At 35.5% G+C, this 27,059-nt stretch overlaps 1 long non-coding RNA gene across 1 annotated transcript in view; it reads left to right on the top strand.

Annotated features, from left to right (window-relative positions):
* LOC118190214 (uncharacterized) overlaps nucleotides 1–16,709 on the top strand; it is a 283,997-nt gene extending 267,288 nt beyond the window's left edge. The window contains exons 2-3 of the long non-coding RNA XR_004758383.2: nucleotides 2,671–2,765; nucleotides 16,442–16,709. This is a non-coding gene — a long non-coding RNA (uncharacterized LOC118190214). The remainder of the gene's footprint in view (nucleotides 1–2,670; nucleotides 2,766–16,441) is intronic.
* Nucleotides 16,710–27,059: the final 10,350 nt, after the last annotated feature.

Here is a 27,059-nt window from a genome sequence, read left to right as displayed (position 1 = left end):
AAGCGAATAAATAGGGGATCCAGCCACAAGTACAGAATTTGTTTCAAGTATTGCGAAACATCAAACAAATATTTCTACGAGACGTGAAACTTTTCGCGGTACATATTTCAAAATCTAAACATAGTCACTCATTTAATTGCCTCAAAAACCACCGTGATGATAATCTACATAAAATTCACCTGAAAATGTTTTAGACTGTTATAAGCTGTTTTGCTTTTGGAATGAATTCGTTTTCGAATTTAGACGTGATGATGTTCCATGAACGATTCATCCGGAAATATTGTTTTCTTACCATCTAGAAAGCTCCTTAGCGTTTACAAGGAGCAGGGTATCGACTTTAGACAAATTTATTTCACTAATTGTGTCAAAAGGAATTGTGTTCTATGGAAAATTCATCTGGAAATATTTCCCTACATTGTAAATAAGTTTAGTAACTCTTGGAAGGTTTCAATTTCGAATTTAGGCATATTCTATCCTACTAATTTTTCGGAAAGCACTGGTGATATTCTATGGAACATTCAATTGAAAATATTTCCTTATAACATAAGCTGTCTTGACTTTTGGAAGAAACTCGTTCCCGAATTTAGACATATTTGTTCTACTAAGCCCTGATAATGTTCATCGGAAGATTTATATGGAAATATTTCGTTAGCTTGTAATAAGTTCTACAGCTTTTCGAAAGTTTTTTCCTCCGAATTTAACATATTTATTCCATTAATTGATATTCCATTATACGATCGTATTGATAATATTCAACGGAATGTTTATTTGAAAATATTAGATATTTTCTTAGACAATAGATATTTTCTAAGTCTGTAGCTTTTGAAAGGAGCTGTTTTTATGAATGGTGTTGGATTTTAAAATAAATTCTACCCTGAGAAGAACTATATAAAAATGCGATTATTTATGTGCTTTTTTAATACCAAATTAAGAGAGAATTAGAAAATTATCATCATATGCACTTATTTTAGTCACTAGATGTATTGAGTTAAATTATCAATATTTTGTTACTTCTTACTCTTTGTGTATTGGCTTACTCAAAGGTTCTTTCTTTTGTTTGTTTTCTTTGCCAAAAAAAAAGAGGAATGTAATTTATTTTGCTGTAGAGTCATTAGGTTGTTTTGAAAACAGGAGATGTGAAAAACGAGCAGTGCCCTCGCAGGAACTCGAACCACTGACCTCTCGAATATGCGCCAAGGGTTTAAAAGAGCGACTGAGGATTAGGGGACCCAATCGCCAAATCCCGGTAATGGAGAATTATCATCCACCACCTTTTTTAGTTCGGGCGTCACTGTAGAGGTATTACGTTATTTCGAAGCAGGAGAGATTAAAAATAAGCAATGTCCTCGTCGGGACTCGAACCATGGACCTATCGAATACGCACTGAATGTGCTGACCACTACACCACGAAGCCATGCTAAGAAGACGGGATAAATACCTTATATACTAGTTAAAAGAATGGAATTTAAATGTTGGTGAGGTAGAGTGTTGATCTATTTTTTCCGCAACGATTGTGTTCTCGTATATGTCGATCGCCGCCCAGGCCCCAAATGAAATTCCATAAAAATAATATTTTTGATTCCCACATTCTTTGTTTCTCGGAAGTATGGTTTTTCCCTAATAGTCGGTTATAAATCAACTTTCAATTACGCCATGTTTCATTCGAAAAAAGAAATAAGTAAAGTGAAGTACTTATTAAAATTTGCGGTATCTTAGTACTATAAATCTGGTAACACAGGGATGATGCTACATATCGCTCAGAGGAATTCTAGGAAGAGTATCGCTGATTTCTTCAGTTTCCTAGTTCGGAAACAAAATGTAATAGATTCTACTAGTGACTCCCCGAAAAACTAAAATCTAGTGAAAAATAATTCCGCACCAGCTGTATATGGTTACTGATTTCTCGGCCCCAAATAGTCCCTTATGTGGGAGAGACTGTAAGAAATTTTCTTCTTCCTAACCTCGTGCGCTCATGATGTAAGCAATAGCACATCCGGGTAGCACTTGGAAATATCCGGAGTTCAAATCCCGAGAAGGCTTCGCAGATTTCTTTAGTCCCAGGGACTAAAAAATTAAAATCGCCCAACAGCAGCGCCGGACTAAAACATGCACATAATAATTCGTCACACCACCTGGATTTCGCAACTACGCCGTTTTTCTCCACAGTTGTCTTTTAAGTGGTACAGAATATAAGGAATTTTCTCCTTCCACCGCATGTCCTTTGTATTTTGAAGCAAATCTGGCTACCAAGTCAGTGGTTTGGAGTTCGAGTCCCGGCGAGGGTATTTATTTTTCGTGTTTTGTGCTTTGAAAAGCCTATTGTATTCTACAGGTGTACAACTTTTTTGTTTAAAGCTTGTTTTTCTTTTAATTCGATATACTCATTGTTGAAAATTTATGTACACAGCATAACATTTTCTCGGTTATTTTGTTTTCATTTTATTGTTTCTTTTTCCTTTTTTCACTATATTATGCATGAATTTTTAATTTAAATAGGTGTCTCAAATATTTGTGATGTGTGCATGTATATATCTGTAATTAATAAACCATTTCTCAATCTGACATATAATTAATATTTTAGGATAATTAATTTATTTACTTCTTTTAATTTTATTGAAAAATGCTGAATTCTCGAAAGTATTTAAAAAATATTTTTTCCTTCTCTTTTAGGTAAGAATTCAGTCACATATTGTAAAATGATGTCAAAACCACTCCATAGCTGTGTTTCCTCCAAATTCTGTCTTGCATATTATACTACGTGTAATGTAAGTATTTTACACTATCGTCATAAAAGCAACATGCAATTTTTCCCCTCTTTCTGTCGGGTGGAGTTTTGATAGCCTCGCATGGCAAATAGGAATAAAAAGATTTTATGATCAGATGATTTTTTCCATGTGATTTTAGTTGTTACATGACAGCAGAACGTAAAACAGTGAGTCATTACTAGCACTTCCATAACAAATTCTTTGTTGTAAGGCATATAAATTTGGAGAGAAATCTACCACCTCTTGTTATTTGCAAAGGTAATTTCAACATGTAAAAAAATAATAATAGTTGATTGTTCTAAATATACGCCGTTGCATTTGGATTATTAAATTGCAAACATATTAGTAGTACAATATTATTTATATACATACTGTAACTATGCAAAATTTCTGCTAAATTAATTACATTTTAAAAGGCAGAATTTTCAAAAAAGGTTTTCAATTTTAACTTATAAGGTATTTCTCCCATTTCCCTAGCGTGCCTTCGTGTTGTAACGGTAGCACGCTGGGCCGGTATTCCAGAGGTCCGTAGTTCGATTCCCGGCGAAGGCGATTGCATATTTTCCATCTTTTCTGCTTCCAATTAACCTAATGACTCTACAAACTGATTGGTTAAATATGGCAAATTGTAGGCAGTCTCCTTTTGCGTTGACCAGAGTTTTTGTGTGTAAAATTGTAGCAGAAACTTCATACTATAGTATTCATCGGTATGAACTGCTTTAAAAACTCCCTTTGTTAAGCATGTAGAACCAACCATCCATATAAATCAACCATTGTTTCGATTTTTTGTCCTTATTATAAAGTACTATAGCAATAGGGTACTTCCTTATTAAAGTTGTTTCATTGGTCAGTCGCCAAAACTGGACGATTTTTTCCCAGATTTGGCAAACTTGACGTATTTGATTTTCAAACTGTTTTAATTACGAAGTGCTCCACGTGACATTATCGTTTCATTAATTTTCCTCTTCTAAAATATTTGTCATTTTCAATTTATAATCAGTTGGAAAAGAAACAATAGTTGTACCTTTTATAACATGCATCATATTTAATTTTCACGGATCGCTGTAGACCGCACCATATCGTTCCTTTAATATTTTTTCCCACTAAAATATTGACCATTTTTATCTTTAAGTGGAAAATAAGTGGTAGTTTCTTCGTGATATCATTCATTTTTCCACATTTTTTTTTCCTCTAAAATTTTTAACCGTACTTAATTGACCATTCATTACCTGAAAGAAAAAGAAGCAGTTTTTTTTTTTTTTTTTTTTTTTTTTTTTTCCCAAGACCACGGAATTTTGAATGTACAGCGAAAGTGCAGAAATGGCTGCTAATTTTTCAGAATTTGGAATCCAAGGGAAAATCTGCAGGGAAGGGGGAATACCTATGTGCTGATAATTTGTTTTATGATTCCGGGATTCCCTTTCTTGCTGCTTTCTGCTTCATATACTCTTAGGCTGAAGAACTAACTTTTATCAGATGGTATAGTATACAGTGAGCATAGATGAAAATCGGAAAGAAATCAATATTTGATACTATAAAAGCAGCATCTTAGGAACTATGGCTTCCACAAAGAAAAATAAATATTATTTTCCTCCGTGCCTTGTAGCCTATAAATTTTTGAAGATTATCATGTTGTTTTTCTATTTTTTGCCAAACTAATTTTAACTGTTGCCAAATTTCGCTAAAGAATTTAACAAGGAAGCATCGGGATAATCTATATAAAATCTGACATTCCTACTAAAAGATAATAATTAGATTGTACGCTTTTCTGCGCGTAGCTGCTAAGTTAAAATCAGGCTCATATTTGAGCATCGAACAGCTCTTATTTTTGATAAATAGTTGCATTGTTTTAATCAGTCTGACATTGAATGGATGTAACATCTTAATCGGAAGCTGAGAAAAGTTTCTTGGAATTTAAGGTATGCTGATCTGATCAAGAAGTGTACAGTCTTGTGTATTAGTTAGGTATTCGTTCAATGGATTGTGTATATTGTTACATATTCGCTCGATCTTTCTAAATAGAGCTAGACAATCAGCTCTGGAATTGATTCAAAGAAATCGATTCTCTTTTCTGACCAAATAAACAGTTGATTCCAAAAAAACGAAATGGTGGCTCTTTTCACGGCGAGCTATTGTTGGAAGCGTGCCAGAATCAGAGTTCTGCTATTCGTTCATGAATTGTTTCACTTAACTAAACGAGTGAACGTCTGATTCTCCAAAAGTGAGCAGAGCTCTTGTTGGAAACGTTGCAGGAAAGTTCAATTTCCATTTTAGAGGAGGAAAGAATGTGAGTTTAAGTTTTACCATTGCGCAAATTTTTGAAACTTTTTGTATTCTAGAATTTTATTGTTACTTCTATGTAGAAATACGGCTTTAGGGAATCCCAAAACTACAGTTGAAAGAAATCAGTTCAAGAAGTTATCATTTGATCGAGTTGACTCTTACGATTCCGCCGCTCATTCAATTCTTTTCGCTCTTCGTTCCAGCCTGGTTAACCGTTCCCGATTCCACTGTTCGTTCAATTCTTTCCGCTCTTCTCTCCATCCTTGCTAGCTTCTCTTGATCCACTCCTCGTTTCCGATGTTTTTATCAAGGTCATTGTTGGTGAGCGGTGACTCATAAAAAAGAAATGATTTATTTCAGTGAGTTAAGGGCTGAGATTCGAAAGAGCGGTTTTGCTCATTTCTACTTTTCCAATCCACTCGTGCACTTAACATACTTCTTCAAGAAATTCTTGAAATGAGCTGGACGTTTCCCACGATTTGTTAGTTGTAAAATAATCAAAGAATCATTGGGAAATGTGTGGAGTCGTTAGGTTATTTTATGTTGGAGATGTGAAAAATGAGCAGGGACTCGTACCTGGACCTCCCGAATACGCGCCGAGTGTGCAACCGTTACATCACGAAGGCATGTTGGAAAGAGGGAGAAAATACCTTATAAATGTTTTCTCTGAAATTCTAGGAAGATATCCGAAAATTACTCGGCTCGTTCGACCCCCTTGCCAACCAGTTTTTCACTTTCCTAATATCTTGTTTTTCACCATATGCTTTCATATATCATATATGGTATGAAAATATATATCATATGTGGTTTTCATCATACGCTTAATTGTCTAATCATGTTGGGTAATGGCAATTAATTATCAACAGAACCTTTTCTTGTAGCGTTTTCCACCTGCTCATAGGCTTCTGTATTTCTCAAGATTCTTTGATTGGTTTGGTTTATTTAATTATGGCAAAGCACACTAGGGCTATCTGCCTAAGGGGAGGGATGCCTTAGTAGAGGACTTTCTAAGGGAACGGGCTCGTATACACGTTACACATGGGGAAAACCACGAAAACGTCCATGCAGCCAGCCCGTTCGGGGGATTCGAACCTCGGACCGAACTACCAGTGTTCAGCGACTTTACCGCTCGGCCGCTGGTGGGCCCCGAGATTCTTCGAAGTAGAACTTTGTGTTCATGTGTCAACATAGCAGAGTATATGCTTTTATTTCAATACAGGTTTGCAAGGATTTCGATAATTACTTGTTATACAGAAAAATAATACTTTATATAATTTTTAAAGTCTTCCATTGTCAAATGCTTATTTTAACATAAATGTTTCTGTAATTACAAGCCATTACATTTTGAAAAGCTAATTGAATGCATTATTAGAAATCATAATAAATTTATATTCTTGCTTAAGGAATATAATCCATAAGTATTGTACTTATATAAATATAAAAAATATCATTTCATTTCATTACATTAATGTAACAAGCTGAAGCACACGCTAATGCAACTTTAAATGCGACTAAGACGAACCGAATGCCAAAATAATACTTTAATATTTGAAGGGAACAAATCATAATTACTGCTTACTAACCAATTGAAGTTTTAATACACAAGTTTCCAAAAACTTTTATAATGAAATACCTGAATTCATAGTTGCAGAAGTAGAGTATGCTGTGGTAGCAATTTTCTTCTGATGGCCTGTCATGTTAATCCGTATGGATAGCGAAGCTCACAACAACGTAGTAGCTAATGATAGATGTTTAAGTAATAACAGTTAATAATAGGTTTTAAATATTCTCCTCCCTTACGTCATCGGTCATTTCTGAGTAATTATTTTACATTTTCGGATATACCGTCATAATTAAGGGAAAGAAATGTTATGGTGGTTTAGTTAGAAATAATAATAATTGCAATCCGCTACCATTTTGTGATATCGGAAAATTTTTTTAAAATTATAATTACTATGAGCATCTATTCATTCGTCATAAGTACTGAAGAAATGATTTCGGAATTTTAATTTACTGTAATTTATTAAAAGTTTTGATGAATTATCTATAGAACAGACGCTTATTAAAATGCGCTATCTTCAGCGCAATATTTTATATGCTGAATCTTATACGGTTCAAGTAAAATGCAGTAATAAAGCTCTCGAAATGAATTAAATCTTTTTGGCTACTTAAAGACCTCAGTAAAAGAAAGTTCTTATATAACTTGTTCTTATGCCGAAAGGAATCTATAGTCGCAGAATATTCTACAAATAATATGTGATCGAAGAGCTTGTAGGGTTACTATTTAAATCAACTGGTAATTATGATTAGATCTTTACTTTAACTTCTCCTTTCCGTTTTCCTCAACGGAATGTAAATCAATTAGCTCTGTATATATACATCACCACGGACGGAGGCTGATATTGTTAGCACAAAAAAGCATTTATGCTCGAAATTCTCTTTAAATGAAAAGGTTGTTTAAACCTTTCCATCGCTTTGTAACTAATTTCAAACACTGCGATAATTCTTCATGTCTATGTAGGGTTTCTGGACTTAATTACCAGTTCTAGATCAAGTAAAACTCCATAAATTTTCCAAAATAAAAAAAAAATTCTGAAACCCTTCAGATTTTACGTTGACGCCCGAAGATGCGTTTTTTTAACGTTTTGTGTGCTATCTTTATTTTTCAAATATCATGTTCTTCGCACTTAAACATTCAATTCAACACCAATATCGCAAAATAATTTTGAAATGAGCATCGCTGTAGAATTTCCGATACACAGTCTCACGCGTTGGAGATAAAAATGTTTTTCCCTTACAGTGTTGCCATTCCTTGCTTTGAAATCGTTGAGTTTGTTAATAAAAAATTCTTTAATGTCTAACAAAATATGAAATAGATAAAAAAAAAACAAAATTCCAAATTCCAAATTAGGACTCCCAGATGCCCATATTCAGTGAAAGATTACGTTATTCAAAATTTGATGGCTCTAGAATTTATTTCTAGGTACCATTGCTTTATCACTATGCGAGAAACATACATACATTTATACAGATTCTTCATTATTTAATTTCTTTAAATATCATACAGGGATGTAATTTTTGGTGGCAACAGTTTAAAAAGTGAATCAACACATAAAGTGAATCAACGCAAAATGCCAAAACGAAATTAATAGCCTTATGGACTAACGTCCTTTGGGCTAAAATATGGAAACGTCGTACATAGCGCAGTAAAATTAATAACAATATTCTTGAAAACTGTGTAATTTTTAATGCATAGCTGCAAAGTCTCCTGGAATGATTTAAAAACTTCTGTTACTGAAAGGCAATTAAATAAAGAAATGTAACTTATTTCTTGTAGTATATATGATCTTCGTTTAATATGGTTTAGCTTTACAACATTTGGGACATTGGTAAAATGGGATCTTATCCTAAACTATTCCTGGTTAAGATATAACATTTGTAGCGTAAAATAACTTAAAATTACTTGCTATAACTGCTATTCCCAGAAGCTAAATATACCGCTTTGATGAGTTATTGCCTCTAGTACTGTTTAATATGAAACAAGATTAAATTCAAACAGGCCACACAGGCCTCGCAGCGTGATGTCATACTGGGAAAAAGGGCAGTTTATCAGTGCCTGTGGCAATTGGTCCCACTCATTCAGCAACGTTGTTTTCAGTTCCTGAATGGTTCTCGGAGGGGAGTTGCGAGTTGCAATTGCCCTCCTCAGAGCGTCTCAGATATGCTCTATAGGATTGAAGTCTGGAGACCTGGCTGGCCAATCCATCAGGCGAATATCCTTACTCTCGAAAAATTCGTCGACAAGAAGAGCTCTATGTGGCCTCGCGTTATCGCCCTGTAAGATGAACGCAGGGCCCACTGCACCCCGGAAAAGTAGCCGAAAAAGTGGAAAATAGGGCTCCAAGACTCATCCCTATAGCTCCCACCAGTCACAGAGCCTCTGTCAAAGACGTGGAGAGGTGTGCGGCCATCCAGCATAATGCCTGCCCAGACTATTAAACCACTACTATCATAATTGTTGATTTCGCGGACATTGGAGGGTAGGTGGCGTGTCTCTGGCTCTCTCCATATGAAAGCACGGAGAGAATTCGTGTTTAGGGTAAAACGGGACTCGTCGGTGAACAGAACGGTTTCCCATTGCTCCGTACTCCAATCACTATCCTGAACCATGCTAATCGGACTCTCCTGTCCGTAGACGTGAGCAGGATTCAAACAGCCGGTCTTCTGGCAAACAACACTCTCTCATTCAGTCTTTTGAAAACAGTCATCCTTGTTACACGGGTTCCTATGTCTGCATACAGGTCCGAAAGAGCTGAGAAACTGTAACCCCTCTTGTTACACCTCGCTAAAATGGACAAATACCGATCATGTCTGGCTGTCGTGGCTTTTGAACGACCTTTCCTAGGTTTTTTCTTGATGAATCCAGTACCCTGGAAATGTTTCCATATTTTACACAAGATGATGGGCGTTAAATTAAACTCTCTGCATATCTGGACTTACGACTAGTCTTCCTCTAGCCTCCCCACAATTCGCCGCTTAATTCCACCATTTAAACGTTGCTGGTTACTCATTTTTACTGTTCCGATGTGAATTTAACCGATTGCTGCAAGATAACAAACACCAAGAAATTCGCCAAGGTGTGCTAGCGAACGCAATTCGTCTTACCCTCCATGTGCTTATATAAAACCTGTTTTTCTGCTGGCTCCGTCTACACACACGTGTACGCTTACGTATTTGCCGTACAAGATTTGCATTTTTATATAGAAGCAGTGTTTTTTTTTTTTTTTTTTTTTTTTTTTTTTTCCTGAAGTTCAGTTCTTTTCATGCAATTCGATAACATATGCAAATTCTCTTAATTTATTTCACCAGTGTATAATTGTTTGAGGGGTCTTTTTAACTAACTAAATACCTGTACCAAACATCGTCCCACCTTAATCCTTACCTTAACTGTGACGCGAATTATCACCTTAGACTAACTTCCCACCTTAAACCTTATCTTAATTGTGGCGCGAATTATCATCTTAGTCTCAACTGACTGTGAAAGCGGCAAACACGCAAGAATTGCACCGTATCAGTTTAATTTTATTTTTTCATTACTTGTGAGTTCAACTTCAAGTAATAAGCACAGAATTTAAATTTACTCGACTTCCAGCTACTGGCTGGAACGTATAACACTTTAATTCTCTACAAAACCAGTATCCCTACTCAAGACTGCAAATAACACTTGGGTCAGATAATCTGCTCTAAATTAAAATACACAAGCCAACCCAGTTTAAATGTTACGCATTCTTCTTAACCCAACAGCGGCTGCTCATGCAAGGCAAAAATCTGTGGCCGAAGCAACAGCTAAATGTCTCCATACAGGTAATGAGATTGCGATTCTTCCCTTCAGTATGAACTACACCGCTTGCTAATAAAACCTGCATAAGTCTCAGTGAAACGAGGGAATGATGAAATCAGGCTTAAAGAAAAGGTGGAAAATGGACTTTTAACTGTTAGTTAAACTCAAATTAAATAAAATTTTGTACTTTTCGACTTATTATGCATTTACCTCACATCGCTGGTCACTGAGCAATGCAGCTTAGAAGAATTATCTTTTGCGGTTTTGAAAATTATTCCACTTTTACATCGTGGAAACAAAACTCTAAAAAAAAAAAATCATAAGGAATTTCTAACATTTATCACTAATTAAAACTAATTATCTAAAAATAAAGCGACTATACGGTTGCAGTTTGTTATTTTAAGTTCAAATTGACGTGCTTCTGTTCAAAGAAGTTATTTTTACAATGTGGAAAAGTAATGACTGTTTATCAAATAGACCTATCAGTTGGCAAAATTTTCATATGTAGACTTTCCCTTAAACGGGAACGTAGGCATTTCACCTTGGATGTGGGGATCTGCCGTGTTTCGGATCATCTAGTAATTGTAGGCCAATCTAGGGGCGGGCGAAAGCTCTCAGCCACCACCACCATGCTTCCTTCATTCTCCGGAATATTCTTTCTCTTCTCTTCTCTTCTCTTTCTTTTTCTTTCTCCACATGTTAGGGAATTGCATTTCCCTACATTGCCTTTGTTCATGCTTTGGTTTTTAGCTCAGGGAAAACTTTTTTTTTTATCCCTCTCAAGAATTTTGTCTTGTTTTTGTCTACAGGTATGGGAAAATATCGCTAACAATAAAAAGTGAAAAGCACTTGTTGTGAAATGATTTTCTCCCAACATTTTGACCTGATTGATATAGTGGAAATTTGATTATGCGTCACTTCAGTTTCTATTTCCGGCCAGCAGCTGTATAGTGGATGAAATAAATAAATCATTAAAAAAGAAAGCGAAAAGTAAAGCGACTCGACGCTGAATGTTATGTCCTTTACTAATAATTGACCTGCAGTTTCTAAACCCTCATGTATCAGCAGAGTCGGATGTAAGAATAGGCCATCCGATTTTCATAAAGTGGCAGTTAAGCTATTTCCTTTATGTTAAGATATTTCCTTTCCTACGAAGGCATATTAAGAAAGCGCGAGAAATACTTTATATATTACCCCTTTTAAATGCCCATTGGGGTTTTGTTTTAAGGGACCCAGTTCCGAAATCTTAGGTGTGGAGAATCATCATCCACCACCTTTTTAGTTCGGGCGCCACTGTAGAGACATTAGGTTATTTGGAAGGAGGAGAGGTGAAAAATGAGCAACGCTCTCGCCGAGAATCGAACCAGGGACCTCTGGAATACGCACCCAGCGTACAGACCACTATACTCTCGAAGGCATGCTAAGAAGGCGGGAGAAATACCTTATAGTTTAAAATCTGATTTTTTATTAGTTTCATTGTAGTTTAAATCGAACGTGAAAAACGGACCAAAAATTCTATAATTGGAATTAATTTACAGTGTGACATACAGTGAATGGACAAAAATATGGAAACACCTTGTAAAATGCATGTTTGAAAAGAAAGATTGGTTTTAATGAAATATGTAGGTGGTGCTGGCGTTTTGACTACTGACGCCACCTATACAACTTCGTAAATGTGCTAAACAGTTCAGTTGTTGTCGAAGTACTGTTATGTGAGGTTGTCATTGCATTATGTCAGAGTTAACAGACTTCGAACGTGGGCAAATTGTTGGAGCACGTATGGTAGGTGCTTCCGTAAGCAAGGTAGCCGAGGTGTTTAGTGTTTCAAGAGGTGCTGTATCGAAGATTTATTCCGCATATTTGAAAAGCGGAAAAACATCATCTGCTAAATCACAGCGCGGACGAAAGTGTGTCCTGAGTGATCGTGACAGACGATCATTAAGGGCAATTGTGACGAAAAATAAGAACACCACAGCTGCAAAAGTTACTGCTGAAATGAATGTTGTGTTACCGAACCCTGTGAGTACCAAAACAATTAGAAGGGAGCTTCATAAACAGGGAATTGCTGGCCATGCTGCAATTGAGAAGCCACTCATCAGTGATGCTAATGCCCGTAACAAGAAAAGGTGTTGTTTAAGTCATAAAGCATGGACTATAGAGCAGTGGAAGCGAGTAATATGGTCTGACGAGTCTTCTTTCACATTGTTTCCCACTTCTGGCCGAGTTTACGTCTGGAGTACGCCATCTCAAGCCTATAATACAGACTGCTTGTTGCCAAGAGTGAAACATGGCGGGGGTTCTGTTATGGTTTGGGCAGCCACATCGGGGTTCTCTGCTAGCCCCATGATAACTGTGTCAGGGCACATGACTGCCAAGACTTATGTGAACATTTTGGCCGATCAAGTTCATCCCATGGTACAAACTTTGTTCCCCGATGGTGATGGTGTCTTCCAAGACGACAAAGTCCCTGTTCACACAGCTCACATTGTCCAGGACTGGTTTTCTGAGCACGAGGATGAGTTGTCCCATCTCCCCTGGCCACCACAGTCACCAGACCTGAATATTATCGAACCTTTGTGGTCTACATTGGAACGGAAAGTGCGTTCTCGTTATCCACCGCCAACATCGTTATCTGAACTTGCCACCGTTTTGCAGGAAGAATGGTATAATATTCCCTTGGCAAACATACAGGAACTGTATTTATCCATTCCGAGAAGACTGCAAGCTGCTTTGAATGCCAATGGGTTTCCTACAGCATATTAAGCAAAGAAACATGTTTTTTTAAAGGTGTTTCCATATTTTTGTCCAACCCCTGTAAATATTATCCAACAATTTGAAGATACAGATCTGGTTAACTTTTTTTCGTACAAGTTAAAAAATAAATACGCTCAGTTACGAATTTTTGCACTAAGATTATCCGTTTGTTTGAGAATACATTTATATGTGAACAACGTTTTCTCTTCGCTTCGGATAAACTAATACGAACTAACTGAGACTGGTAAGACTGATAAGCATCTGCGATCCGTGATCCTTCCGTAGTTCTTCTCTAAGGTTACAATCTGTATCCAAATCGAAACGCGATCAAGTGTCAAGCTGTAGTAAGGAATAAAAAAGTTTATAAAGTATTTACATACAAGCAATGTATATTTCTGATTATGCGTCAAAGAAAAATTTAATAAATAAAAGAAAGACACTAAGTCGTCATTATTTATTCTCAAGTTTTATACAACTCGGAAAGTTTTCATGATTTGCTTAATTTTTAGTTTAAATTAAAGTAAATAATTTAATAATTAATAAAATATATTAGAATCATTTGAAAAAAATGCCAATCCGACAACTTAATGTTTAGCTGCCAGTATGTTTGAACTACATAATGTAACCGACAAAAAATTTGTGCAGGTACCAAACTTTAGATTCCAGATAGAAGATAAGCATAAATTTGAATTTTTTCCCCTTCGCATTATTATTCTTGTAGTTGTTTATATATATTCTAATAAATATTAAGTAAGCGAAATTTAAAGTTCAGTTAAAATATTTTCTATTTTGGTGACAAAAATTTTCGTTTTGTTAAAAAAAAAAAAAAAAAAAAAAAAAAAAAAAAAAAAAAAAATTGAATTTTTTCAGATTTTACATTACGCCCAAAGGGGCAATTTTTAACGTTTTGTGGGTTATCTTTATTTATTAAATATTGTATTCTTCGCACTTAAACTATAAAATTCAATTGAACAGCAATATCGTAAAATAATTTTAAATTGAGCATATCTTTAGAATTTTCGATACACAGTCTCGCACGCTGGAGATAATTTTTTTTCCCTTACAGTATTCACATTACTCGCTTTGAAATCGTTTAGTTTTTTAATCAAAAATTCGTTAATGTGTTACAAAATCTGAAATCTATAATAAAATAAATTTCAAATTTAAATTAGGCCATATTCTTCCATATTCTATGGAAGATTACGCTATTCAAATTTTTATGGCTCTAGGTACTGTTGCTTTATCACAATGCGAGAAACATACATACCTTTATGCAGATTCTTCATTATTTAATTTCTTTAAATATAATACATGGCTGTAATATGAGTGTATCCCCAATGTATTGCAATGTATTACATGGATGTAATATTTGGTGGCAACAGTGTGAAAATTGAACCGATAGTTAAAGTTTTCACCGCAAAATACCGAAACAAAATTAATAACCCTTCTGGGCTGAGACCGTTTGGGCTATGAAAAAAAGAATTCTTGCCTATCAGCTGTTTTGAGGTCCTGCATTTGGTCCTCATGCAATTTGAGTTCGACACCACTGGACTTAAGCGCCGGAACTTCTGAAGATGGGGTTTGTGTATTAATCCGTGAAACTTCATCTAAAAGTTTAATTATATGTTATATGTTTAATTATATGCTGATATTTTTATTACTCAGTAAGTAAAATAACACTTAGTCCTTCACGAAGGCATCTCTGCCCTTAGTCTTCGAGTGCTTTTTCATAACTAAATAAACGAAACCAAACCAAAATAACAAAGAATAATGTTGTTAAAATACAGCCGTGTACTGAATTTTTATAAGTACCGTTTGACTACTACTTTAGCCTGAAAGCAAATATCTATGCACGCACTACAAACGTGCAACACGAGGCTTACAAAAATAAGTTAATTAAATATTACATACATTAATAAAACAAACACTCAGCCTACATAGCCTTTTAAATTGTTCTGCAGGCGTAATCTAGGGATGTCAAAAAAGTAGGACAAGAGAAAATTGTACGTTTCTCATCTTCAGGTAATTTTTTTTGAACACTCACACAAGTTACTTTATCTTAGTATGAAACGAAACAGGTAAGTTCTAGCTTGATTATCTGTTATTATTGTAACGGATAAATTAGTTAAAATTTCGTCGAATATCCGTAACATATCCGAACTCATAGATAATGTTGAAGCAGCTTTTCTTTTATGTGCATTTATTTACTCATTTTTAAATAATTACCTCAATCTGATGTTTAGACATTAAAAAAAAACTTAATATCCTACCTACATTTACGAGAAATATTTATTAGTATTTGCGTATGTTATGTAAGCTAAATCAAACAGTTCTGTCCATTATGACTTTCGGAAACTCTTTATTAATTAAAATAATGTTGTGAATGCTCATTATTATTAATGGTGTGTATTTAAGTTAGACATGCTCGAAATGTTATTATTAGATGTGTTATTAAAAGAAAAAAAAATAAAGTTTTAGAGTATTAAGAATTGCTTTTATTGCTTTTAAAATCGCTCAGATTTTTAAACAGTTACAGACTAATTAAATATGCTGCTAGAAAACTGCAGATGTTATATAATTTCAAATAGTATTACTCTGGAAAACTGGATATTTGAGACCGCGTGTAACGTAAATAAAATTGTTATATTTCGCTTAATGGTAACATTTGCCAAGGTGCGTGTGTGATAAATGCATCATAGCTTAACGTAATGAACGTAAGGCTACAAAAATTTGGTAAACTCAAATGAAAATGTTTATAAATATCATCCAGAATTTAAGTAATTGATATTTTTTGTTAACAGTTTTTTTTTTCTAGTACAAGTTACACATATAATATATATTACTATATATATATGGCTTTGAAAGTCCAATATTCCATAATTTTTACGTTAAGTGTTATTAACGCATTTCGATTTTAATTTCACTGTAGATAAAGTATAATTATTCCCACGGTATTCGCTAGGCGAGATCTCTGTTAGTGAGTATTATTTAATAGAAGTGAGGAAATGTGTTAAAGGAAGCTTTCTTCTATTATGCCGTGCATTCGAAAATCAAAGCTAAATACTATACTTTAGGAAATTATCACAATTACATTATTACTTTAGGAAATTACATTATCAATGAGGCTCATCAGGAGCAAACGCTATTCTTTATCTCTTGATGAATCTGTATTTATTAACGATGTTTAAACTTAATTATGTCTCTAGCCATAAAATTTATTAAGAAGTATACAACTAACATACATATCTTGAGACACCCATTTAATTACTAACTCATCGAATTTTCGATATGACTGTAGGATAGACATCTTTGCTTTTGACATCCACGCCGGGCCAATAGCAGGAAGGAAGTCTGCCTTTGGGACATCCATTGTATCATGACGCATGATCGCCTTTCATCACGCATCTTGGAAGCTTGATGGAATACTTAGTGCCCTTTAACGGACGGCTTGTCTACTTTGATGGATCGAAGGAGGTACAGCGAATGTGTTCTCTGCTTGTGCGACATACTTCAGCATAATAGCCTTTCTTTCGAATGTGTATTGTTTTATTAAAGGGTGGCTTTGGATGGAATACTGCCTTTTTTATTTCCTATTTCCTTTTCGAAGGACTTTGCCTGCATTGAAAACGATAGCATCATGAATCATCTACCGACAAGATTAGATTGTCAGTTTTAACAGCAATAAATTTAGCAGATAGCAGAAGTAATGTCAAGAGTCAGTAGAACGGATAAATTAGAAAAGCAACATAAAAGTGATCTGCAGTAAATTGCTTTTAGGAGCTAATAGTTCTATCTCTAGAAATCTACCAAGGACCGAGAAGTTATCTATAGGAATAGATATTTTTCTTAAAAATCATTCTTGCTTTATACTTTTATCCGATATTGCTGTTACACATAATTTTTAAAGTTTTCGTGTTATCAGAGAGGTACCTTATTTCAAGTAATGATAAAATTTTAATTTGAAATTTAATTGTGAAAGAATTTTTTTTCCGATGTAAAACTAACAGATTGTTGTTTACAACTCAATAATGCTTACATTCATTTTGGTGACTCTCAGTTTAATGGGCGAAACAACAACGTAAAAAATACCATATAGCTGTTGCTATACATTGTTATTGTCGGCACAATATTCAAGGGCTCATCTAATCTAGACTTTCTGTATCTATTCATCTGTTTCATCTCCCTAGTTTTAAAAGGCATCTACCCACCTATTTGTTTTCCATGATATCTATGACACTTTTAAAACGGAAAACAAAACGTATTTCTCAGAACTTAGAACTTGGGAAATATTTAGAAACAACTAGAAGTTTCCTTCTGAATCCAGAGTTTATTGCTAAGAACATAATTATAAAATTTCAGAAAAATAGCTATGTTCTATCGAAGGAAATACTTCACTAAAGGTATTTCTAAGTTGGGTTAAATTAATAAAATAAAGCAAAGCACACGGCGGCATCTGCCTTACGGGAGGAATGTTTTCATGGAATACTTTTTACGGGAAATTAAATGGTATTTATGTCACACATGAAGAAAACATAGGTCAGTAAATAAATAAAGTTATAACTGTTACCAACACTAATGGCGCTTACTTATATTAGTGATAGAAATGCAGAAGCAAAGGGAGTAATATTTTCTTTTGAGGAAACTAGGAGTCAGTGACATTACACAAAAGCACCTTGTAGTATAGTGGAGACAACCACAAAAACGCCATTTTTCAGGAAATAGCTGCGATTGAACTTCCAGTGTTTACAGAGTTCATCCATTCGGCTATTGCTGAGCGGGTACTTCTATTGGGGGGTGGAAACTGGGTCACTCTTGCAGCTAAATTCACAGAAATATCGGATTACTGTAAAAATATTTTATATTGATTAAAACATTTAATGCCTTTGCTTCGAGCTAATTGTAACCTCAACGATATAAATAACAAGCTTGGTGTATCTTTTATGTACCCTAAAGTTGTATAACATTCTTGAAAGAATTATAGATATGGAGGTCTCATACTTAAGAATGAACCTTAGATTTAAGAATTAAAATTCAGATATTACTCAGGTGTTTTCTTCAAACTGAGGTCAGCCTAAACTTATCCTTGAATTGAAATTAACGAAGTTGAATAATAAATCTGATAATGCAAATTTAAAAACAATTTGATTATTTAGCCAGGAAAATAATCTTTCCAATTCCAGCTGGAGGCTAGTTCTTTATCAGTTCTTGTCCCAAAAATTAATGCTTTTCTCTTTTAAAAATTCAAGGGGGCGTAATCGATGTGCGTTCGAATCATTATTGCCAGAACATAGGTGTAATATTAGCTTACAGTACAGGACAAATTTGCTACTTATTCAGTTTTATATTTTAGTTCATTCCGCTCAGCCGGTATGGTAGTGACCTTCACTGCCGTAGCTATGGGCCTGGGCTGGATTCCCAAAGAAAGCATGATTGTAACTGTCCGTCCGTTCATAGGAGCAACAGTGACAACCTATTAAATGCTTTCATGAAATGGCCACCAATTTCGGCGCTTGTAGAGGCGCAAGGCTACTGGCTATTAAATAAAGCGCCCGGCCATTTAAAAAAATATATATACAGGGTGATTATAATTAAAGTTTAAGTTTCAAAACGCTATAAAAAAAGAACCACTCATGAAAATGACGTCAAATTTGAAAGGAATGTTATTGAAGAAGGCGGAAAGCGTATGGCAGAAGAAAAAAATTAGTTTCAAAAGTTAGCAACAGATGGCGCTGCAAGCGGAAGAAGACGTAAATTAAAATGTCAGTTAAATTTCAGTGTTATAAAGCCGCCAGGTACCAAGCTGTTCCTCTTCACCTCATTCTCTTAACTCCTACCACGTCAGACTTCCTACCGTCATGTGCCTACTGGGCTGTCCTTATGAGCTGGAAACAGCGCGCTTCGCGCGCTACTCCAGCCATACTTGTTCGGATCGGCTGTTCCTCATTTCGCGTCTTAGACGTTCGCCATGGGTGTTTCACTGCAGGACCGCGCTCTGCTGGTAAAGCTGTATTACAAGAATGATGATTGTGCAAGAGTAGCTCTGCAAAAATTCAGGACACTGAAGGGTATAAAAGAAGGCGTTGGTCCAATGAGTGTCGTAGGTCTAAAGAAAATGATGCAAAAATTCGAAACGACAGGTTCGTTTGATGTGCAATCTGGTAGAGGGAGAAAACGAGTGCATTCGACGGTAGTTGAAGAAGTGGCCACAGCATTACAGGAGGGGTCGGCCGGTGGTGTGCAACCGTGCAGTGCACGAGGAATTGCCCGAACACTGGACAGGACTACGAGCACTGTGCTGAAAATTGTACGAAACATTCTGCAATGCTATCCGTACAAAATTGGCCATGTGCAGGAGTTGCTTCCGTCTGACCTGACAGCTAGGGAGACGTTTGCGTTAGAATTCCTGGCTCGCATGGAAGTGGATAATGAATGGCCGTGGAAAATTTTGTGGACAGATGAAGCCCATTTCCATCTGACAGGATACGTGAATACCCAGAATTGTCAAATATGGGCAACAGAAAATCCATTGGCAACGCACCCCGTACCACTTCATCCTGAAAAGGTCACGGTATGGTGTGGCTTTACGGCATCATTCATCCTACAACCATATTTTTCGAGCAGACGGGTGCTTGCAGTCCTGTTACCGCAACCGTCACTGGTCAGAGGTATGCGTCTCTTTTGCGCAACCACGTGGATGTGTGGATGAAATCATTTTTATGCAAGATGGCGCTCCTCCGCACATTGCACATCCCGTGAAGCAGCTGCTGAGGCTCCATTTCGGAAATGCTCGAATTATCAGCCGTCATTTCCCTACAAGCTGGCCGTTCCGATCGCCTGATCTTACTCCGTGTGATTTCTGGCTGTGGGGATATCTGAAGGATGTTGTGTTCCGTGCTCCAATTGAAAATTTAGCGGAATTAAAGGCACGCATTTCGCAACACATTCTGAACATCACCCCGGAGACATTGCGATCAGTTGTGGAACATGCTGTTTGTCGCTTTCAACTTGTTGCACACTACGGTGGACACCATATTGAACATGTTTTGCGCCAGTCTCGCGACAGTTACGAACTTCTTTGATGAATGGTTCTTATGCGGTATGTCGCCGCAAAACTCTTGAAACCGATTTGTCCCTTTCGATGTGATATGTACAGTCATGCAAATAAAATTATTCAACAAGTCTAACTTGTCAATGCGTTTTAATGTGTAACATCCACCTTAGCCGTTGTTTTACGAATCATTTCTCGTTTCTCGTCGTGATTCTGCTGCTTACAGCGCCATCTGTTGCTAACTTTTGAAACTAAATTTTTTCTTCTGCCATACGCTTTCCGCCTTCTTCAATAACATTCCTTTCAAATTTCACATCATTTTCATCAGTGGTTCTTTTTTTATAGCGTTTTGAAACTTAAACTTTAATTATAATCACCCTGTATTTTAGTTCATTAATTAATGCATTTCACACATGAAATAGGAAAACGTCATGTTAGCAGCGCGCAAAGTAATGAGATTTTTCATATTTTTCAAAGCATTTTGCACTTCGTCTTGGGCAATTACATTTTGTATAGAAACAGCAGCCTGCTCTAGCCTTTCCATTGCTTAAAGAAAGGGACGGGTGAGTATTTTTTGTAATCCCAGTTTCATTTCAAAGGAATACATTGCTTATTTAATTCGGTGAACAGTAGTAGCAGAAATTAGGAGCCATCACTAACTAGAACTTTCATTTATACGGGCGGAACAGGGTTTCGTATCGATACAGCTAAGTTCAACTCAGACAGTATATTTTGCGATGTATTTTGATATTCACCGTAGGACTGGTTCTCCAAATCTTGTGAGGATGGCCTTCTGTCATCTCGTTCGAGAGTCCAGTTCGAGGAACACTGGTGGTATGGTGGCTATGATTATTGGAATATTGCAAAAAATGCAATGGATTTCCTCCTAAAAGAAAGGCTACGTTCGTGTAGAACCTTCTATGGAAAACAGGCCAGTATTTTCACATTAACACAAGGATAAAAATACGAAACCCCACCATGTAGGAAACCTATTCGTTTGGGATCGAACCCCGGTCCAACTCTCAGTACTCAGCGGTCTTAACCATTCGGCCAGGGGTGGCGACGTTAGTTGCGTGATAGAACAGTATTTCTCAACCGCTAAATGAGGTTACGAGGCAAATGATGGATCGTGTATCCCTTGAGATGTGCCTCGAAATTTTCAAATTTAAATAGTTTTTTTAAAAAAGATTCTCTTCTTGTTTTCACATTATACTTCTGAATTTAAGTAGGTCCTGAGATGTAAATAGTGATATCTAAACAAATAAAACAACTGACGCTTCTTTAAAATGATTTTGTATTGGATTATCAACCAAAAACTATCCGTTAAACTCGGAAAGCGCAGCAAGAACAGGCTTTAAATTAATTGGTACATTTGACTAGTTGTCTGAAAAAAAAAAATATATACTGTGTTTATATGCTTAAACTGCATTTTAGGTTTTGATCAAAAATAACTCTTCTCGAAATAAAATTTAAGAATTTTGTACCAGTTTTCCATCAATATTCTCTGAAGAAGATTGCAGATGACTCCAGTCTGCATTATATGATCATAAATGCCTATATATTATCCTACATACGAACCTGAGGTCAAAGCGGGGCAACGGACTCTTTTTAGCTATCCTACCATCCGAAGCGATGAATCTAATTGAAGACTCTTATTATACCATCAAGAGAGTAGTAATATTAATAATAATTACAACTCTAAGTCTACTAGAAAATAACAGTGCTTCTGTTAAGCGTGTCAGCTATAGAAACGGAATAGGAATCAGCATGACAGCATACACTCAATCTCGTATTTCCTATATGTATGTCACTTGAACAGAATAGAATTGGAAAACTGACAGCAGAATCACCTTTCGGAAAAAAGAAAGAGTGCTATGAATAGGTGTCAGGAGGGATGACCCCTTTCTCTGCCTAGTTCATCGTTGTCTTTCTTTAATTACTCTGATCCACAGATATCAAATTAAATGCGAATTTCGGGGTAGAGATGCTGAACTCATGAAAACGAAGAACTTCTTTTGGACTTTGATGACTTCGTATGATATGCATAGAAGAAAAGTGTAATAGAAATTGACAGCTTGTTATTATGACTAAAGAAATTTTTATTTACGCATTTGTATAGCAGACTTTATTATATGTTATGGGTAAAACAAGAATATTGCCGAATTCTTCTTATGTGGATAAAATAAACGGAGAAATGATGGAAAAGAAATAAATGAAATATGTTTTAGTATTTATGTATAAACAATACTTGTTAAAATTCAAATGAATTTATTTCTGTTTTTGTGATGTATTTTTATTTTGCTAATCAAATAACCCTTAAATTACCTTGTTTATGCAGCTCCCTCCCCTTCTTTTTGTGTATGTATACGTTCGCTTTGCCTGCTTTTGTAGAATAGATAAGCTGACACTTAAATAAAATGAATTAAAAAAGAAACGTGTGTATGGATGATTAATTTATTTGCTTTCAGTTTACTGCAATATGAGAAAAAGTTGATTCTAAAGTCAACAAACATTTAAAAATCCGTATTTCAATGAGTTTAACTTTGTACAGTAAATAAAATCATAAAATTGCGGTTTTATTTCCAGTTTTTAGAAAGAGTTTTATAATGTGATTTTTTTAAATTAAACGTATACCCATTATAAGCGTTCTAGTACCTTGGAATCATGAAAATATGGCTCTATTTCTGAAATTTCTCTTTCAGTCTTATGTTAAATTGTTGATAAGGAGCGCTTTTCCTGTAAGCAAGAAAAACAGCGAAATTTTTAATTTCAATTCATGATGGATCGTTTCATATTATTCCTCTAGGGTAAAATTTTTACTGAAAATTTTAGGAGAAACTCGAGTGATAAGCTAGCGTTTAAAATAAAAATGACCATCTAGATATCTATATCTTAAACCCTGTGTTTTATGACTAATACTGACTAGTAAACAAAGTAACGATTATTAGTGACAGGTTGCTGATCTCTTCAAAGTCACTAATAATTTTGGAAAATGTTAAGTATAAGAATTAATCATCCTTAAAAGAATGCTGCTTCTATTGACTATGTATCTTACCTATTTGTTTGGTAGTGCTAAATAATTAATGTGATAAATTCAATAATTTTTGCGGTCGTCTTTGTGTCTGAAGTACTGAATGATAAACATAAGTGTAATTAAAAATGTACATCGTAATCTTCCTAAAAAGAGACTAATTACTTTATTATATGCATATTGATTAAAATAACAAATTTTTGAACGTTATTGACATGAATCATCTTGTATTTCTTACTATTGCTATGAAGAATTTATTAACCATGCAAAATTTCCAGAAATTTGTGAGGATTTAGATGTAGTTTTACTTCTTTAACTGAATACAACTTGGCAGGTTCCCCTAGCTCTTTTTTGTTGTTATTCCAGTCCTTAAAAACAAAGAGGCCCAAGAATAATCATGAACTGAAGTGTGGTACATCTGCCATTGGTCATACGCAATATGATCTAGATTTGGTTTGCTTTTTTAATTGCATAAAGTTAGGCATCTTCTTCTGGGGTTTTGTTGAAGCAGTTGCTACTTGTCCCGAGTTCTTAAAAACGAAGAAGCCCAAGAATAATCATGAACTGAAGAGTGGTACATCTGCCATTTGTCATAGTCAATATGATCTAGATTTAGTTTACTTTTTTAATTTCATAAAGTTAGGCATCTTCTTCTGGACTTTTGTTGATGCAGTTGCTACTTGTCCCGAGTCTTTAAAAACGAAGAAGCTCAAGAATAAGCATGAATTGACGAGTAGTACATCCATTTGTCATAGTCAATATAATCTAGATTTAGTTTACATTTTTAATTGTATAAAGTTAGGTGTCTTCTTCTGGGCAGTTGCAGTTGCTACTTGTCCTGAGTCCTTAAAAACGAACAGGTTCAAGCATAATCATGTATTAAACAGTGGGTATATCTGTCACTGGTCATAGACCGAAACATGTGGCAAACCAGGATCATATTCAGATTCACCAAAGTTTTAATCAAGAATGAGCTTGGTAAATCGAATTTCAATATCTTCTACTTTCCTCCATTTTCAGCCATTATGTTGAAAAACTTTCATGCCACAAAATGAAATCCAGTATTATTTATGCATTTCATTATTGTGAAAGCATTGTAGTAACAAACGAACAGACGTTCATACCTTACCTGCCCTCTGCATCGAAATACTGTCTTCTGATCCGAGACAACCTTTCCTATTAGCATACAGGTAAAAGGTCTACAGTTGTGTACGTTATCCATTTGATTGATTGTTATTAATATTTAATTGTCAGATTGAAAATGGGAGTATTTGTTTAGTATTACCTTTGAAACACGAGCTGAATTTACATTTGTTTTACTTGATAAACTTTTGGATTTATTTAGAATACTGTTTAAGGTTCGCCAAAAAAAAAAAAAAAAAAAAAAGGCTCGCTCAGTAAAGAAGAAAAACAAACCCCTTTGTTTAAACTTTCAATGCATGCATATATATGGGAGTATTTTATGAAGTATGAAAATGATGTTTCTGTTTCTCTCTTGAGTTCGAACAATTGATGGAAAAGCATAACAGTATCCTGCAAAGATAACTTTTATTCTCTGTTATGTCTTTCTTTTTCTCTTTTCCATTTTTATCCAAAGTTTGCTTAACCAGGTCTATCTTCATCGATTGGCTTGCTTTGGCCGCAATCGAGTCACGGCCGTATTCCGAGCATGCCCGACCGCTAACTGACATCGTTCCATCACGAAGCTCCCAGGAATGACGGAATTGCCCCACGTGGCTGCCGAGTTGGGCACAAGGGCGGGTCGTGTGGAAGGGGTCTTGGGATTGATGAAGCCCGCTTGAGTGTTTCGTTGTCGATGAAGACAACTAGAAGCGTAACGATTTGAAACTTCTCGGAAATAAATAGCAATGGGCTGTTGAATTCAGAGCACATTTAACCATTTGCCTCTCCTAAGCGCATTTCAACGAACTGAAGTTTATTTGCAATGTGATAGTGAGACATTTAATTGCAACGGTTACATAGGGAGAGAATGCAATGTACTGCTTTTTTATTAGAAACGTATTAATAATATCTAATGTACTTATAGTAATATTCTTATTTAATGATTTTTCATTAGTAATTGGTTAGCGAGATTACAATTACCCTTATACGATTATATGAAATTATACGCAATAAACAGATTAAGAACTGTGATACAGTGCAAGAACGGTATATGATTACATATGGTATTTTCATAATTAGATGCTTAGGTTATCATTGATTACAAGCGCAGAGATAATCTTATAAGCTGAACTTCGTCGTGGTTTAGTTAATGTAACTGTATATCATGTTTCGATCATGACTGGAACCTAGTACATCTTGGCTTACTGGTCAGAAGTACCTCATGCTTTAAGCTATCAGTCTTTCTTTATATTTCCCCCTTTATTCATAACAAGCTGCGCACAATTAAGTTACCCTTTTACTTTATCATGACTTTTGTCTGGGCTCATACAGTATTTTAGAGTTAGTTCATGCAAAAGCATTTCCTGCGACTATGGAAATATGAGGAGCTATGCGAAGATGAACTCGGGATTTTTCTGTAATTAAATGAATGTTAAAGAATTATGAGAACAATTTTAAACTTTTCCAAATTTACCTTTTTCTTCTTCATCGGCACGACAGCCCATGGTGAGCCCTGGTTTTTTCCAGAAGTCTTCTTTAGGCATCTCTGCTTTTGGCAACTGTTTTCCAGTTTTTTACCTTTAGAATGTTTAGGTCACTTTCAATATAATCGATCCGTCTCACCAAGGCTGTACCCCGAGGTCTGGCACCCTCGGGCTTTGCCAGAAAGATTTTCTTTCAACAACCATCTTCATGCATCTGGCCAGATAACCAGTCCATTTAAATCTCTGTAGTTTGAAGAATTTTACTACATTATGTTGTCTATATATTTTGTATAGCTCTAAATTACATCTTCTTCTCCACGAAGCATTCACACGAGCCTCACCAAGTATGCAGCGCAAAGCTTCCTCATTACGTAAAGTCAGCGCTTAAGCTTCCGACGCATGACTCAGAATGTATATTATAAGACTCTTATAAAGAATTAATTTAGGCATTTACCCTACAGTAACGAACAAGTTGTCTCTTTGTTTTAAAATAAACACTAAAATGTACTTGCCGCTTCAAAGAAAACATTGTTTGAATTTCAAGAAACTGAGTTTTGCGCCACTAAAGGACTTTAAGAACCACGAAACTTTAAAGATGTATTGTCGATGTAGATTTACAAAATGAAGGTTTAATTTCATGGAAAACATTATTACGTTACATTTTCTGTTAATTGTAAATTGTAGATTTATGTTTATTTGATTTTTCTGAAATATTAAACATACTGAAAACGGTAGAAATAATATCTTACTGTGCTGTTACCAAAATATGGATGTTATTTAATATAGCTATAACAGTCTGATATCTAACTTATTTCCGAGTCTCCACTGTAAAAGTAAATGCTTGAGAAAAGATATTTAATTAAACATTTATTTTTCATAGAAATTTCCTGTTATTGCGGGCTACTAGGAAAGTGTTGGCAGCCTCCGGAGTATTTCGGGCAAACCCAGAAGTTGATCATTGAAAAACACATACACTGATGGTTTTCTGCTAACGTTCAAGCACATTTTGGATTCCGTCTTTATTGAATTCAGGGCCCACCAGCGGCCGAGCGGTAAAGACGCTGAACACTGGTAGTTCGGTCTGAGGTTCGAATCCCGCGAACGGGCTGGCTGCATGGGCGTTTTCGTGGTTTTCCCCATGTGTAACGTGTATACGAGCCAGTTTCCCTTAGAAAGTCCTCCACGAAAGGCATCCCTCCCTTTAGGCAGATAGCCCTCGTGTGCTTTGCCA

Source organism: Stegodyphus dumicola, chromosome 10 (assembly GCF_044657685.1).
Source record: "Stegodyphus dumicola isolate Sdum_Otavi_A_Nest chromosome 10, ASM4465768v1".
Classification (NCBI taxonomy): Eukaryota; Metazoa; Arthropoda; class Arachnida; order Araneae; family Eresidae; genus Stegodyphus; species Stegodyphus dumicola.
The sequence above is the reverse complement of the archived record's forward strand: the minus strand, read 5'-3'. Positions and strand labels throughout refer to the sequence as shown.